Below are 15176 nucleotides of genomic sequence, written 5' to 3'. Positions count from 1 at the left end.
TCATTCTGAGTTCGTGGCAATGGCCTTCTGCTTTGCCCTTCTCCCTTCCCTCCACCAATTTATTCTCCACTCGGATTCCAGATGGATTTCTTTTAAAGTGCAAATCTATTCATATCACTTGCCTACTTAAAATTCTCCAGTCGTTTCCTCTTGCCCTCAGAATCAGTTCAAACTCCTTGGAGAGAATTACACAGCCAGGGTGCCCTCACCCCATCATTTCCTGCTCTCCAGCCAGAGTGAACGTCTCTTGGTTCCATTAAGGGGCCACACTCACCCTTGCCTCAGGGTTCTCATGATATTTTTCTCTGTTCCTGGAATGTTCTTCTCTCCTGCCCATCCTCCACCCCACTCACTCACTCATTCTTCATCTGGTTAACTCTTTCAGGCCATTTAAATCTTAGCCTGAATCTCGCCTTGAGGATGAGTCTGTCCTTACCTTATATGCCAACCAAGGTCACCCAATTATGGGTGTCAAATCCCCTTGTAAAATTCAGGACACTCTGAATGACTCATTCAGGGCTCTCTTCACCTCCAGACTGAACCCCCATGGGAGAGGGGACCACCTCTCACTTGCATACTGCTATATCCCTACACAATGAGGAATCAGAGGCAAGGCAGGAATCCCATTTGTTCATCCACTCACTCACTCATTCATTCATCAGTTCTTTCCATTGTGGTAGAGTGGGCATTTCTCTCCTCTTTCCACTGCTCTCTGCTACTCTGCTACTGCCTGCTCTCTGCTCTCTGCTACTGCCTACAAGAAAGGACTGTGCCTTGAACTCAGAGAGGAGAAAGACTCACAGACTCTTTGAGAGTATCACCTACCAGAAGTCGACCCTTAAAGTGTAAGAGGTTAAATGTCTTTAAGGTCTTGAAGCCAGACCTTGGTGAGGACTTCTCTACCTTTTCCCTTCCTTTTAATGGCAACATGTGAAATCCTCAGTCTGTCCCATGCCCCTTCCCAGCAGTGGGACCATGTGGAGAAGGGAATGACACGAGTTTAAGGTAAGACACTGGAAGCAGGCAGATTTAAGAAAAGAGTAATGGATGAAAACGGGCAAAGGCTCGTGTGGGAAGAGAGGGAAAGGAAGAAGTTCTGGGTGTGTCCTGAGAGACTCCAACTAAATCCCCCATCTAGAATTGGACTAGAGAAGCCATCAGAACATCTACCCCCCTGTGGATTCTGGATGGTTTAGAATATTTGTATTGCTTAGGCCTGCAATAAAAGACTGATCTAAATGTTTGCCCAAATTCCCTGTATATGCTCATAAAGGGCTGATCATTTTGTTTGTAGTTCTCCTTTGGCAAACACTAGTGGCTATCCACCAGAATCCATGTATTCCTTCTTCCATAGGAATAAAATTTAAGCATGGGCATTTCTAGGTTATGCCCACATTTCCCAGACCTCCTTACAGCTAGCTATGCATGCTAAGTGCACGACTAAGTTTAGACCAATGGGATGTGAATGGCAGTGACATGTGGACCTTCTGCACCATCGCCAAGTCACTGGTCCTAGAGAGTTTCTAATTCCTTTACCATGAACAGCATCACAGGGGGACCATGCAAATGAGGACAAAGCCTTAAGGAATGCACACCAATAACATGAAAGAAAGGAAACTGGGTCCATGAATGGCCACATGAAGTAGAGCAGCACATCAACCCTTATTATTCACCTCAGGGATGTTTCATGAGAGTACAATAAACTCCTCTTCCTTAAGTCATGGTATTGAGGGTATCTTTGTTACAGAAGGTTGGCCATTATCCCAATTAACAGATTTCGGGCTTGTTTCTTTGTTTTCCACATCAAATATGTAGAGCTGGGTTTCCAAATCATTGGATGTGTAAAGCAACAAGGAACTTCCAGAATGTGTGTTTTCTCTTAATACCATATAGTAATCCTAACAGTGCTCCCTTGGGACTCACTTAACCAGGCAAAGGCACACATGTTGAATTTCATGCACATTGAATTTAGATGCATTTTGAGGCTCTTATGAAAATATATACAAATTATATCTATATATCTATCTGTTATAGCACAGTTGATATGCAAATGACATTCATGTTTTAGCCCAAAATCTGCCTTCCCCAAGAAGTCTTCCCTGAACTCTTCCTACAACACTAACCAGTCTCTCTTTGTGCAGCCCTGTTATGCAATCGGTCTCCCTAAGTGTCCTCCACTTTCCTGGATAGGCATCTGTGTACAACTTCTCTCTTCTGCCAGTTTATACACTGATGTCTCTTCACTCATTGGCTTATTTTTTTAGAGAGAGAGGGAGAGAGAGAGAGAGAGAGGGTGAGAGCAGGGGAGAGGAGCAGAAGGAGAGAGAGAGAGAATCTTAAGCAGATTCCACACTCAGTGTGGGGTCCGATGTGGGGCTCAAACCCATGACTCTGGGATCACGACCTGAACTGAAATCAAGAGTCAGATGCTCAACTGACTGAGCCACCAGGTGCCCATACTCATGGACTTATTGAGGACCTTTATGTGCCAGGTACTGTGCTAGGTGCTAAGGTCAGAATAATAAATGACACAGATGTCTATCCTCAGAGTCTGGTGGAGGGAGAGAAAGACACGGATCAGATATGACAATACAGTGGCAAGTACTACTACAGTGACATGAACAAAGTAGTTTGAGGACAAAGACAAGGAACAACTAACCACTGGGGGGATTTGAAAGTCTTCATGGAAAGGGGCGTTATTTGAATAGTCTGTAATATCTCATCCAAATACCATCACATTTTTTTGGTATATCAACCAGGAATAGTCATAAAATAACACCAACACATTACTAGTATGTATACTATTCCATTTGATCCACACAACCAGCTCTGAAATATGGGTGTTAACATTGCTCTATTTTTACAGTTGGAAAAATTGAGCTCCATAATCTTTGGCTCTCTCAGGGTCACTATGTGAGTGAATGGATTTAAGCGAAAGTCTTTGGGTTCAAAAGTATGTGAGTTTTCCACCCCTACCCCCTCTTGGCCTAGCTTCTTGGGGACTGGCCTTTCATGCCAGCAGTTTATCTGGTTTTGATTTGCCATCTCCCTCAAATGCTGTCTTTCACCTCTATCCCTAAGCTCTGTATAGTGCAGCTTCAGGAGGGAGATGCCTCATATCCCCCCAATGGCTGAGATAAATTCCCACAATATCAGAACCCTGGAGCCTGGTTATCTGAGAGAAGGCATCAGATGGCATATTTTAAAAACTATTGACTCCACCAATTAAACTGTTAGGGATTTAAATTTCCCATTATAATTCTCCCAAAGTCTATCCTATTAGAATGATGAAGACATTACTAAAAGTGGTGTTAAATATGCAAGATCCAAAAACACATATAAACCAAGAATAGATTGATCCAAAGGAGGCCAAATACATTCCGAGGACAGCATACCTACCTACTTTCAAAAAGCAAAGAAGAGTCATCTATAACTCAGAAAAAATAAGCAACAATATAATCCTTAACCTTGTTAACAGGGCGGGGGTGTAGGGGGCAAGCACAAACTAAAATGACACAGGGTATTTCACTAGTTTTTTTTTTAAATAGATGAAGCATATTGCAAAATTGGGATTAACCATTTAATTACAAATACGTTAAAAAAATAAATATTTCTCAGAATTTACCAAGATGTTGACAGTGAATATAGTTAGGTAATGGTCATTTTTCTCTATTCCCTGAAACTTTAAAGTGCATGTATTATTTCCACCAAGAAAGAGAAGGTGGGGGTAATCAGGAAGAAGAAGGAGGTATTTAAGTATCCTAAGCAACATTAAAGAGGAAGGGATGGAACAAGAAACATATAAGCCATATAAAGACCAAGAGAATATCGTAAGAAAACAAGTCCTTGATCTTTGTGCCAAGATTAAGGCCATCTGGTGAGTCCTATGGAGCCCTTCTCAGAATAAAGTTCTGAGTATACAAAATAAATGCATATGCTTACAAAAGAAACAAATTATATTGAAATAAAGCTAACAAAATGTTAAAGCACACAAATTCGAGACTAAGTGATATGTGTGCTTCCTTATTGATGCCTGAAATAGTAAGTGGTGGGCCTAATAATAAATAAGTCATAATAAATAGTATAATAATAATAAATAAGCACAAAGGATATTTCAGCATATCTTCCACAACTGTAGTAGAATATGAAAGCTGATACTACTATGGTTTGTTATTCACATTCATCACCAAAAGACATCCCGAATTTCAGTTAGCAATAAGTGAAAATAATAGTGCTGTTGTTTTTCATCCACACTCATGAACAAAGGTTGGAACCTCGGTTTCAGAAACTCTATAGAAAGACCGTATTTCAGGATAATGCCATTTTAGCTAGACAAGAGAACTAACATTTGTTAAGTGCCTACTATGTACCATGAACTGTAATATAAAACATCATATTCATTATAAACCCACTTTTCCGTTTACCCTCCCTAGAGGACATTGAGAGTGATAATAAGATAAGGTTGGGAAAAGAGGCTCCTCTGTTGAATTGGGGCCATATTAATAACATTAAATAACAGCCCAAACAGCTATCCTCTGTCAAGGTTAAATTCTACTAAACAATTCACTCCTAAATTCCTATGGTTGACTACCATCAGAATCCAAAAGTCGCAATCAAGAATTCCAAGTTTATTGGGGCGCCTGGGTGGCGCAGTCGGTTAAGCGTCCGACTTCAGCCAGGTCACGATCTCGCGGTCCGGGAGTTCGAGCCCCGCATCAGGCTCTGGGCTGATGGCTCAGAGCCTGGAGCCTGTTTCCGATTCTGTGTCTCCCTCTCTCTCTGCCCCTCCCCCGTTCATGCTCTGTCTCTCTCTGTCCCAAAAATAAATAAACGTTGAAAAAAAAAAAAAATTAAAAAAAAAAAAAAAAAGAATTCCAAGTTTATGATCTTTCTTCAAGCCCTAATTGTCTATGTTTTAAAAGCTAGAGACATTGAACAGGTGCTTGGCACACAAAACAGAGGGCCGATAACAAGGGCAGTTGCCCCACCAAACCCACAGTGGAAAGGACAGCAAGGCTGCTGTATAGGATGGGGAGGGAGGGAGGGAGGGAGGAACCTGGTGCTCTGAGAAGTGAGGTGGGGGAACACCTCACCCCTCAGTGTTATATTCTCCAAGAGATGCTCTGGGTGGAAAAGAAAGACCCTAAATTCAACAGACTTTACAGAGCATTGACCTTCTGCCCAGCAATGATCCATCAAAGACTACAGGATCTCCTTTCTTCCCCAGGGAGCCCTACTGTGCTGCAGAAAGTCCTGCATACAACTGGCTTTACAATGGACTTGAGCTGAGGCTCTGCGGGTAGAGTCTGGATTTTCTGTTATTTGGGCCTCTTCCCTAGGTCATATCAAGATACTTAAATAAGAGACCATCTTGTGAAATGTCTTCAATCTAAAAGCAAATGTTTAAATTGCGAGATCAGAGGAAACCAAAGGCTCAAGAAACTAAATAAAACATGCAAATTCAACTTAAATACAGCAAAGAAAGCAACTGGTTACAGATGGTCACGTGGACAAATGGAGTCTAGTTGTCTATCTGGTCACTTTACTTATTTACTTATTTACAGGGCCATCTTGATGCACGACAGGCCTTCCTGAAGACTCTGTGTATCTGCAGGTAAATCTAGCACAGGAAATGGCATAAGAGTAGGAAGCTCAACAAATATTTGCTGAATCCAAATTGATTTTCCTAAGAGCTGACTCCTCTCCCTCTTACCCAGCAGTAATGTATCCTGAGGTTTTTTCAGCTCTCTTGCAGGCAGGCTTAGCCTGAGGCTACAGAGAGAACAAGGTCAAGGTTAATTAGGAACAGCCAAAATTCCCATAATGACAGGATTCAGGACTTCTAAGGACAAATCCTCAGAGTTCATGTACTCTAAAGTTCTTATTCCATGGAAGAGGGAGCAGGAGCCTCAGGGGACACCCAAGGACTTGTCCACTGGCTTACAGTGGGGGTGGGTTTTAATCAGTGACCACATGCAGGCTTCGGAAATTTGAATTCCATTCGAAAGTGTGGAATATTTACCTGAATATTCAGATAAGAGCAAGTCAGGAAACAATTCTGCAACTGCAGTTTCTTTGAATGCACCGTGAGTTCTTTCTCACAGTTCTGCACTCCCTTCTCCTACTGGTTTGGCAGGAAAAAAAGCACACAGTGACAGTAATAATTATTTGGGCAACTAGCAGGAAGTGTCCCCCTAGAAGGCACCGGGACACAAGCTGCAGGGACGAGAGACACAGATCCTGTCTAGCCAAGATTACTGTTGGATCAACAGCATTGTTAGTGGGAGTCCATGAAAGAAGCTGCCCAGTATGACACTGGTGTTTCATGTCTCAGATGGCCCCATGCACTTCTAAAGAAGCTAGATCCAGAGGGAAAGAGAGAGGCTGGCCCAGCCTGGGCAAGAGGGAGGGTGAGACCAAGGAGCAAGCTCTGTTTGTGGGAGGGACTCGCAGCAGCCAGGCCCTGCACAGGCTCTCGAGGCTGTAACCTAAAGAAAAGTCAGACCTTGCCCCCAAGAGGACCCCTGCAGACATCAGTGCTGACCCTACAATAACAATGCTACCACATACAGCTGTCCCCCACTAATCTGAAGGGGACACGTTCCAGGATCCCCAGGGATGCTTGAAATCGCGAATAGTACCAAATTCTATGCATACTATGTTTTTTCCTATGCATACACACCTATGGTAATGCTTAATTTATAATAAGGAACAGTAAGAGATGAATAACAATAACCAATAATAAATAGAACAATTATAACAATATTCTGTAACATAACTTAGATGAATGAGGTCTCTGTCTCCCTCAAAATACCACATTGTACCTTACTCACCATTCCGATGATGCTGATGCTGATGATTTGAGATAACAAATGCCCATGTGATGAGATGAAGTGAGGTAAGTGACGCAGGCACTGTGACGTGGCATTAGGCACGTTCCCAGTCCCTGCTCCAGGCCCAGTGAGTCAGAATCTGGGCAGGGGCCCAGCAGTCTGTGTTTTATCCAGCGTGGGTTAGATACTGCTCTAGTTGATGGAGACACCCAAAGGACACTGCCTCAGTGGGCCCAGAAAGTGAGGAAGGGACCAGAAATTTGGGCAGTGGTCGTCCCTGCTGGAGGAGGACATGAACAGCATTAAGAAGCCAGAGGAGCAGGGTACCTGGGTGGCTCAGTCAGTTGAGCATCCGACTCTTGATTTCGGCTGAGGTCATGATCTCAGGGTGGTGAGTTCAAGCCCCGCGTTGGGCTCCATGCTGAGTGTGGAGCCTAATTGAGATTGAGGAACAAGTCATGGTAACAGAGGAAGTGAGAGCACAGGAGACAGAAGCACAAGGAAATTCATAGGGTCTTTGGGTCCCAGGTTGTTTGGAATGAAGTGCTGTTGGGGGAGGTGGGAAGGAGAAGAAATAGGCTCATGTGTGGGGCCTCCCCATTCCTTCTTTCCCTCCTGCGGGTTCACCAGGCCCTTCTTCAATTTCCTCCCTGGGCAGTTCTAGATGACCATGGGGAGCACAGAGATAGGACCAAGTGTCCAGGTCTACAGTCATCCCAGGAAGGCTGCAGTCAGTGGACCCTCAGGAGACAAGCCGGTTCTGGAGATGAACACTTGGGAATCACTAGAGGTTTGATGGTTACCAAGACTGAGCTCTGGAGCACCTGCCTGGACTCATGATTTCCATCCTACATGCGCCAACCATGTGACCGCGGGCAAACTTCTCAGTCTCTGTTGCCTCGTGTACAGTGGAGATGGCAAGAACAGAACATACATTTTAGGATTGTGATGAGGACAAAAAGAAGTAAATGTAAAGCCTTTAGAACAGGCCCTGCATGGTGGTATTAGCATCAATTATGAGCGACTATTAATAGTATTATTTCCTTTTCATTATCCCTGAATGTGGTGAGATTTGAAGGAATGGATCAGGTCCTCTGAGATGAGAGGACCAATGGGCTCTTTTACTCTTTCTGCTTCAGCAGCGTTAACTCAGGCCCTGACCTCTGGGGCCCTGCATTGCTCTCCTCCTTCTAGCCTGCACCTCTTCTTCCCTCCCTGCCCCCCCATCATTGTCTTCTCAGCTGGACTCAGTTGCAACCACCCAGGATATCAGGACATATTCGATGGGTGGCTGGGCTTGAAGACAAATCTCCAGGAGGAGAAAAATTTCTTTAATCCATATTGGGGCTGATCACCTACTGGGCACAAAAGCCTGGGAGACAGAGTCCCTGGCCTCCAGGACCCCCCTGGCTGGAGGTAGAAGGTGGTGTATACATGCACCATATGAGTACTAAGTGAAAAAAGCCAGGAACGGGAGTCAGAGCACAGGAAGAGGCCCAAAGGAGAAAACTTTATCTCTGACTAGAACCCTCCCCCCACAGCCCACTTACCAATTTGTGTTCTCACTCTGGAATTATCAAAGCATAAGAAATCTGCTATTGAAAAAGAAAATGCCAAGATCGGGCAGAATCCTTTTTTTTTTTTTTTTAATGTCCCATCTTTTCTAATCTGGGTTTCAGAGGCAGGGCCCACTGGCAGGAGGAGAAAAAAGCACAACCCTGCTCTGACAGGCAGTTCTCCTAGAGCATGACGGGAAACAGAAAATAGCCCACAAACAAGGCAACATGGGGCAGAACCGCAGCCGGTGCCTCCAGCGGCTTGACTGATTGCACTTCTGGTTTCAACCCTGATCAGTTGGATGGATGGATGGACTAAAATAGAATCCCAGAATGGGTTCTGAGAACTAAATAGAAAGAGAAAGGCCCAGAGGCACAGACAGGACTCCCCCCCCAGAGATACAGAGGTTGTGGGGAGAGGAGGAGAAACAGTGAGAAGAAGAGAAAAAAGACCCCAAATGGGAAAACAGCCAAGGAGGAAGGGCCTGGGAGAGTGGCAAATGATGGAGAGAGCTCATAACTTCCTTCTCAGCCTGTCTGAAGGAGCAGAGAAATTGGATCACGAAAACTGGTGCAAGAAGCTAGAAGACGGGCCGGGAGAAGACAGTGTGTCTGATGACCCAGCCTTAGGCTTGGAATTAGATGATGATTCTCCCCAACACAGCACCGAGGTGAGTGCCCCTCTGATTAGGAAAGAGTGTTCTAACATCCCCGCAGGGCAAAGGCTGTACTTTTTTGTTCTCTTTCCAACCCTGAGAAAGGATCCTGTCTCCCCAGAGGTCCCATTCACTGAGACGCGTCTGGGCAAACCAGCATGTCCTAACAGCACCGGCTTTTGGGTAGGAGGAATAATGAAACACCTTATTGGCAAAACAAATATCAAAGTGCAAAAGGACTGCTCAGGCAGAAAATGGAGGGAAATCTCTTCCTTCTGTACCCGACCCACACGCAAAGTCTTTTCCATATTGGGTGCTCTTTTGGTGTTGAGCTTTTTGGTGTTTTGTTTTGTTTCGTTTTTGTCTTTTTGTTTCTGTTTAGAGTTTAATATAAGTTGGTTGTTGCATTTTATGTGAGACGTATGGTCCTATTATGAATATAGAGTAGCTAGTGATTGTGTCCTCAGACCATCAAAAGGGACTCCCCTTCTTCATTCCATTTATCTCAAAAAATGAAGTTTCTTTTTTATTTAAAAAGTAATAAGGGGTGCCTGGGTGGCTCAGTCAGTTAAGCGACTGACCTTTGAATTCGGCTCAGGTCATGATTTCAGTTTGTGAGTTTAAGCCCCACGTCAGGCTCCACACTATGACAGTGTGGAGTCTGCCTGGGATTTTCCCTCTCTTTCCCTCTCCCTCTCTCTCTGCCCCTCCCATGTGCTTTCCTCTCTCAAAATAAATAAATAAACTTAAAAAAAATTAAGTAATAAATACACACTGTACTGGAACAAAAAACAAAAGAGGAACTAACCCTAGTCCCACAACTCACAGAAAATTATTTATATCTTTTTATAATTCTTCCCAGTCCTTTTGTCCCTACATACGTACTCTTCCATTTTTAAATTTCTTTCCTGAAAAACTATCAGAGTACAGCTACTTGCAATTCTTTTTAAAAGGATGTAGTAGATGGATGCTATTTTTGGCTGCCGAACATCTGTTTTGCCTTCCTTTGATAACTGTGCCCATATCTTTTGGGTATTACTTTTCCACTGACTATACCTGCTGGGAATGTCACTTGGAATGTCCTGTGTGCCCCTAACCATGAGGAGGGAATCTGACCCAAGTTAGGCCAATCAGATGCTGCCTTGCTGAAATTTGAACCTTGACTAAAGTGGGGGGGAAAAAAATGAAAAAGGTTGAAACTCACGCATCACAGTGCAATTTCCAAATAAGACTTTTTCTGTTGTTCTTGCCACTTCTATACCTCAACCCCCTTCTCCAAACTTCTAGTCAGTGCTAGGACTAGAAGGGCATGACCCCATGCCCTTTCAGCAAATTTACTTTTTGCTTCAAGCAAGAAGAATCCATTTCTGCTGTTTGCAACCAAAGAACCCCCTGTGAAAATGTGGCCAAAAAGAGCATAGGAACCAGGATACAAGGAAAAATCTGCCAACTGCCCTGCTATCACTTAGCGAGCATTGCTATCCTCCCAGGATACCACATCCTTGTTCACCAAGTTCCTTTAATTTAGTCACAGAACCAGTCTCTTATGCCAGGACGCTGATACAGTAAATTGGTTGTCCTAAAGGCCTTGATTTTTCACACCTCCATGTAAGCATGCCACTGGCAATGTGACATTTTAGCACCTCCTCTAAGAGGAGAGAGTCTATTTCCCCATGCTTGAATTAGGCTGGCCTTGAGACTTGCTTTGGCCAATAAAATGCAGCAGAAATGAAGATGGGGACATCTGGGTGGCTCAGTCAGTTAAGTGTCCAACTCCTGATTTGGGCTCAGGTCATGACCTCATGTTGGTGAGTCTGAACCCTGTGTCAGGCTCTGTGCTGACAATGTGGAGCCTGCTTGGGTTTCTCTCTCTCCCTCTCTCTCTCTCTGTCTTTGTCCCTCCACCCACTCATGCTCTATCTGTCTCTCAAAATAAATAAATACACATTTAAAAAAACAAATTAATATGTGCCCATTCTGAGCCTGGGCCCCAAGGCCTTGGGTGCTTCTACTCAACTCTCTTGAATCCCAGTCTGCTCTACAAGAACACATCTAGGGTTGTCTGTTCGATTGGAGAACTACATGAATCAGACAAGACATATCCTGACGCCATGCTAGACCAAACAACCCCTGGCTAAACTTCCTGTGACTGCAGATCCAAGGAGTGAGTCCAGCCAAGATCAACTAGGTCCCTCCCATAGCAGCAGGACGACCCAGGTGGCCTGTAGACTTCTGAGAAAAATACATGCAATATTACTGTGTTTAAAAAAAAATAGAGATGGTGAGAGGTGTCATATTATCTGAACAAAATAACAAGGGAATTATGTTATGAAAAATACCATTTAATTACTTATGGGACAAAATACCATCAGTTGAAACTCTCCCAGAAATGCCATAAAATACAGGATAGTCCTAACTAACATCTCAATTGATTTAGCAGCATTGATAAGAACATGAGTCCAGAGAGCCTGATTTAAATCCTCATTCTGCCACATACTGGCCATGTGACACTGAGCAAATGTGCCACGGTTTCCTCTACTATAAAAAGATGAAAATAATAGAACCGACCCCAAGGGTTACATGACATGTAAAGCGTTTAAACAGAAATTACTCCGTATGATGTTAGCCATTATAAATATTATTCTTCCATGACAATTTGCTGTTCAGAGTCAGGAAGCTTGAAAAACATCACAGTCTTTTATTTCCTTTACTCCGTTTGATTATCTTTACATTCTACTGGGAATAGTAGATATTACTTAATATACTACTGATACAGTTGGGCTTGATCCTACCTATTGTTACTTTTTTTCTATTTCTTTTGAATTCCTGCCTCTTTTTTGGATATTGTAAGTACTCAATTTCCTTCTTTATTAAATGTATTTTTACATTTAATGTACATTGTAAAATGTACATTTTACATTTACATGATTTATAATATATCTTTTAAATATATCTAATTTGTATACATAATTTATAATCTATATCATACGCATAAAATTTCCAGCATACATAGCACCATTCTTTCAGGGGTTACTCTAAAGACTACTGCACACATCCTTAACTTGTTGAAGCCTAACTAAATGAACATGTCACCAGTGGACAATACCAGGAACGTAAACCCCTTTTACCTTGGCTCCTGTCCCCCCCACCTCCCCACACACACCTTATGTTCAGTTATTGGTGTGTATTTGCAGCTCTGGGTAGCGTTGTCCTCCTCCAGGGAGGATTCATATTGGCTTCCATCAGGAACCTAGGCTGAAAATCCAACCAGAGATTCTCAGAGGTCCAGCTGTGCTCAGTCTTCAGTCTTTATGAGGACTGGTTTGTTTCTAGTTCTTCTTTACTTCTAGCAAGGGCTTCTTCCTGGGGCTTCCCCACCTCAGCAGTATTTTAGACCAGATCTTTCTTTGTTGTGGGATTCTACTCACTAGAAGCAAGTAGCATTCTTTCAGTCGTGACAACCAAAAACGTCTCCAAACATAGTCTAATGCCCCCTGAAGGAGCAAAAGTGCCCCCATTGAGAGCCATTGTCCTAGGATGTAACCCTACAGGATCCCCACCAAAAGTCCCAGCCCCTGAGACTTTCAAAGTCCACTCACTTCTCTGCCCGTTTGTTGCCTCTCTGGGATGAGGAAGAAAGCTGCTCTCAACAGGTCTCTTACCTCTCCTGGCCCTCCTCTCACAAACCCTGGACCCACACTTTCTCCCTCCCTGAGAGTTCCTCCAGGACCTTTTTACAGGTATTTGTTTGCTTTTCTAGTTCTCAGCCCAAACAGCGTGTCTAAAATGACTTATTTCATCACTGTAGATCTGAAGAATTATAATCAGTTGGAAGCAAAATCTTAAATAATTTCAGTTGAATATAGATACATAGAACTGAATGTTCTCTTCAAAGTTCTCTAGTACAGGCTCACAAAGAAGGAACATGATACAAATGATAAGAGACCTGTTTTTCGAGGAGTTTGGGGCTGGATAACTCTTTGCTTTGGGGCTCAGCCCTGTGCATTATGGGATGGTCAGCAGCACCCCCAGCCTCTGGTATGAACAGTAGAAGTACCTGTCCTTAGACAAATTTACTCTCCAATTGGTTTAACAGCACATGCACATTTCAAAAGCTAAAATAAAAAGATTTCAGTTGAGCTGCAAAGTACATGTATATCTTCTCCCTCAAAAAAGCAGGTAGTAGAAAACTGGGGAAGAACATGTTTATTACAAACTCAGTTCAATCCCCTACTTTTTACCAGCTGTGTGACCTTAGCCAAGTCGAAGTTCAGGGCATTCTACAAAATGAGGCTGTGGGATTAGACAATCCATCATCGCACTCACTTCCAGCCCTGACAGATGAAAAGTCTATTAGATATCAGGTTTGTGATCATTTAGAACACCAAATACAGCCAAAGGGACGTAACATGTTGACGAGAAATCGGTCATATCTGATTGATCTATTTCATTTCAAATGAGGTTCCTAATTAAGAAAGTAGAGGAAACTCATCAGACCTGGACTTTCTGGCTTCCAGATACAACTGAAAAAAGACATCAAAATGTCCCTCTGGGGAAACTGGACAAGTGTGGCCTGGTGAAGGCACAGCTCGGGCAGTTTGTAGCTAGGTGATTGCCAAGACCCTAAGAGTTCTGATTGGCATATGGCTGGAGGTCTCCCAAGGCTGCCTTTGATGTCGTAACCCCAGGCAACACCAGCCTCTTCAGGCCTGTTGCTGCTCTGTATCAATGATTTGGATGACAATCAAGAAAGCATCTCATCAAGTGTATGGGTGTTTTGAAGATGGACTTCACAGGTAAGGTGAACTCAAAATCAGGTTCGTCTTACTCCTTTGAATGCCACCTTCCTCCTAAAGATGAAGCATCACTGTGGTTTTCTTCTCCATTCGCATCTGCCTCTGAGTCTCTTCACCCAAAGCCTGAATCGTCGCCTGCACCCCCCGGACCCTCTGGCTCACAGAACTCTGCTCTGCATTTTATAGAGCAGAAAACAACTTCAAATTATAAATCAGGCACTAAACCCTAGAAATAAATTTTCCTTTCCCTGCCACAGAGAATGCCTCCTGACTTTGGGGCTCCTCCCTGTGGTTCGGCAGTCTACAGAGTCACTCAGGCTTCTCCCTGCCCCCGCACGAGTTTCTTGGGTTCCTGACAACTTCTTGTCTTGTCTGCAATTGGATAATCAAAATGCTGTCTTATTTTACTATACAAGTATGTTCCCGTGTCTACTGACCTCATCCTTAGCCATCCAGTGCCTGCTTAGGGTGGGGGTGGGGTGGGGTGGAGGGAGCTGTAGGAGGGGGCTTGCCTTCTTCAACTGAAAGGCCCACAAAGGCATCATCCTTTCTACCCAAGAGATAAATTTTGCCTTTAACATGTGGTAGACTTTAAAGGTTCTTTGCAGCCAGGATTCTATAATTCTGTGGCTTTACTTGATTTCTTTTCAAATGGCTAAATGCTTAAGAAACAAGGAGCACTAACCACCTCCACAGTCAAGGACAGGAGGGCTAGAGTTCATAGGTTGTGTGGATCAAAGTTTCCTAGAACACAATGATGACTGTCACGCATTTGCAAATCTCCTTTCTTTGTGCATTTGTACAAACCCAAATATATGCTCATCCCCATTCAATAAACACAAGCTTAAAATCCAGTAGAAGCATGAAGCAGTGACAGAGGATGAAAGAGAGTAAAAATGATTTAAAGGGGGAAAAAAATATACAAGCACTGATCTACAGCCCAAGGAAATGAAATGTCCACGCCAGAAAAAGGAGTGGACTAAATGAGATTCAGGATTTGGGTCCCGAAATACCACCCTCCCGCTTCCCTCCCTGTTTGGTGCTGGTGGGGAGCAGTGTGCTGCCAGCAGATATTTGCATGCTCTAAGTGTTCCGCTGGGGAAGTGGGAGATATCGAGACAGATGGCTCTAGTAAGTGTGGGCGAGTCTGACGTCAAGTTTATGAGCCAAATGGCGTTTTCCGAGTTCCCCCTCTCCAAATCCCATCCATAACAGACCCAGTAACTCAAGCCATGTCCCACCTTTGAAGCCCCCCCCCCCCCCCGCCAACCCCCATCACTGCCATCTTCCTTTCCTCTAATAATAATCAATGACTCTTGGAGGTTAAGAATGGGC

General features: G+C 43.7%; 1 long non-coding RNA gene across 1 annotated transcript in view; it reads right to left on the bottom strand.

Moving 5' to 3' along the window:
• The window catches only part of LOC147582088 (uncharacterized), a 63676-nt gene extending 56121 nt beyond the window's left edge, over positions 1–7555 (bottom strand). Inside the window, exon 1 of the long non-coding RNA XR_015250562.1 lies at positions 6834–7555. This is a non-coding gene — a long non-coding RNA (uncharacterized LOC147582088). The remainder of the gene's footprint in view (positions 1–6833) is intronic.
• Between the last annotated feature and the right edge of the window lie 7621 nt (positions 7556–15176).

The sequence above is a fragment of the Puma concolor genome, chromosome B1 (genome assembly GCF_028749965.1).
Source record: "Puma concolor isolate L17-30 chromosome B1, mPumCon1.1.hap2, whole genome shotgun sequence".
Taxonomy (NCBI): domain Eukaryota; kingdom Metazoa; phylum Chordata; class Mammalia; order Carnivora; family Felidae; genus Puma; species Puma concolor.
The sequence above is the reverse complement of the archived record's forward strand: the minus strand, read 5'-3'. Positions and strand labels throughout refer to the sequence as shown.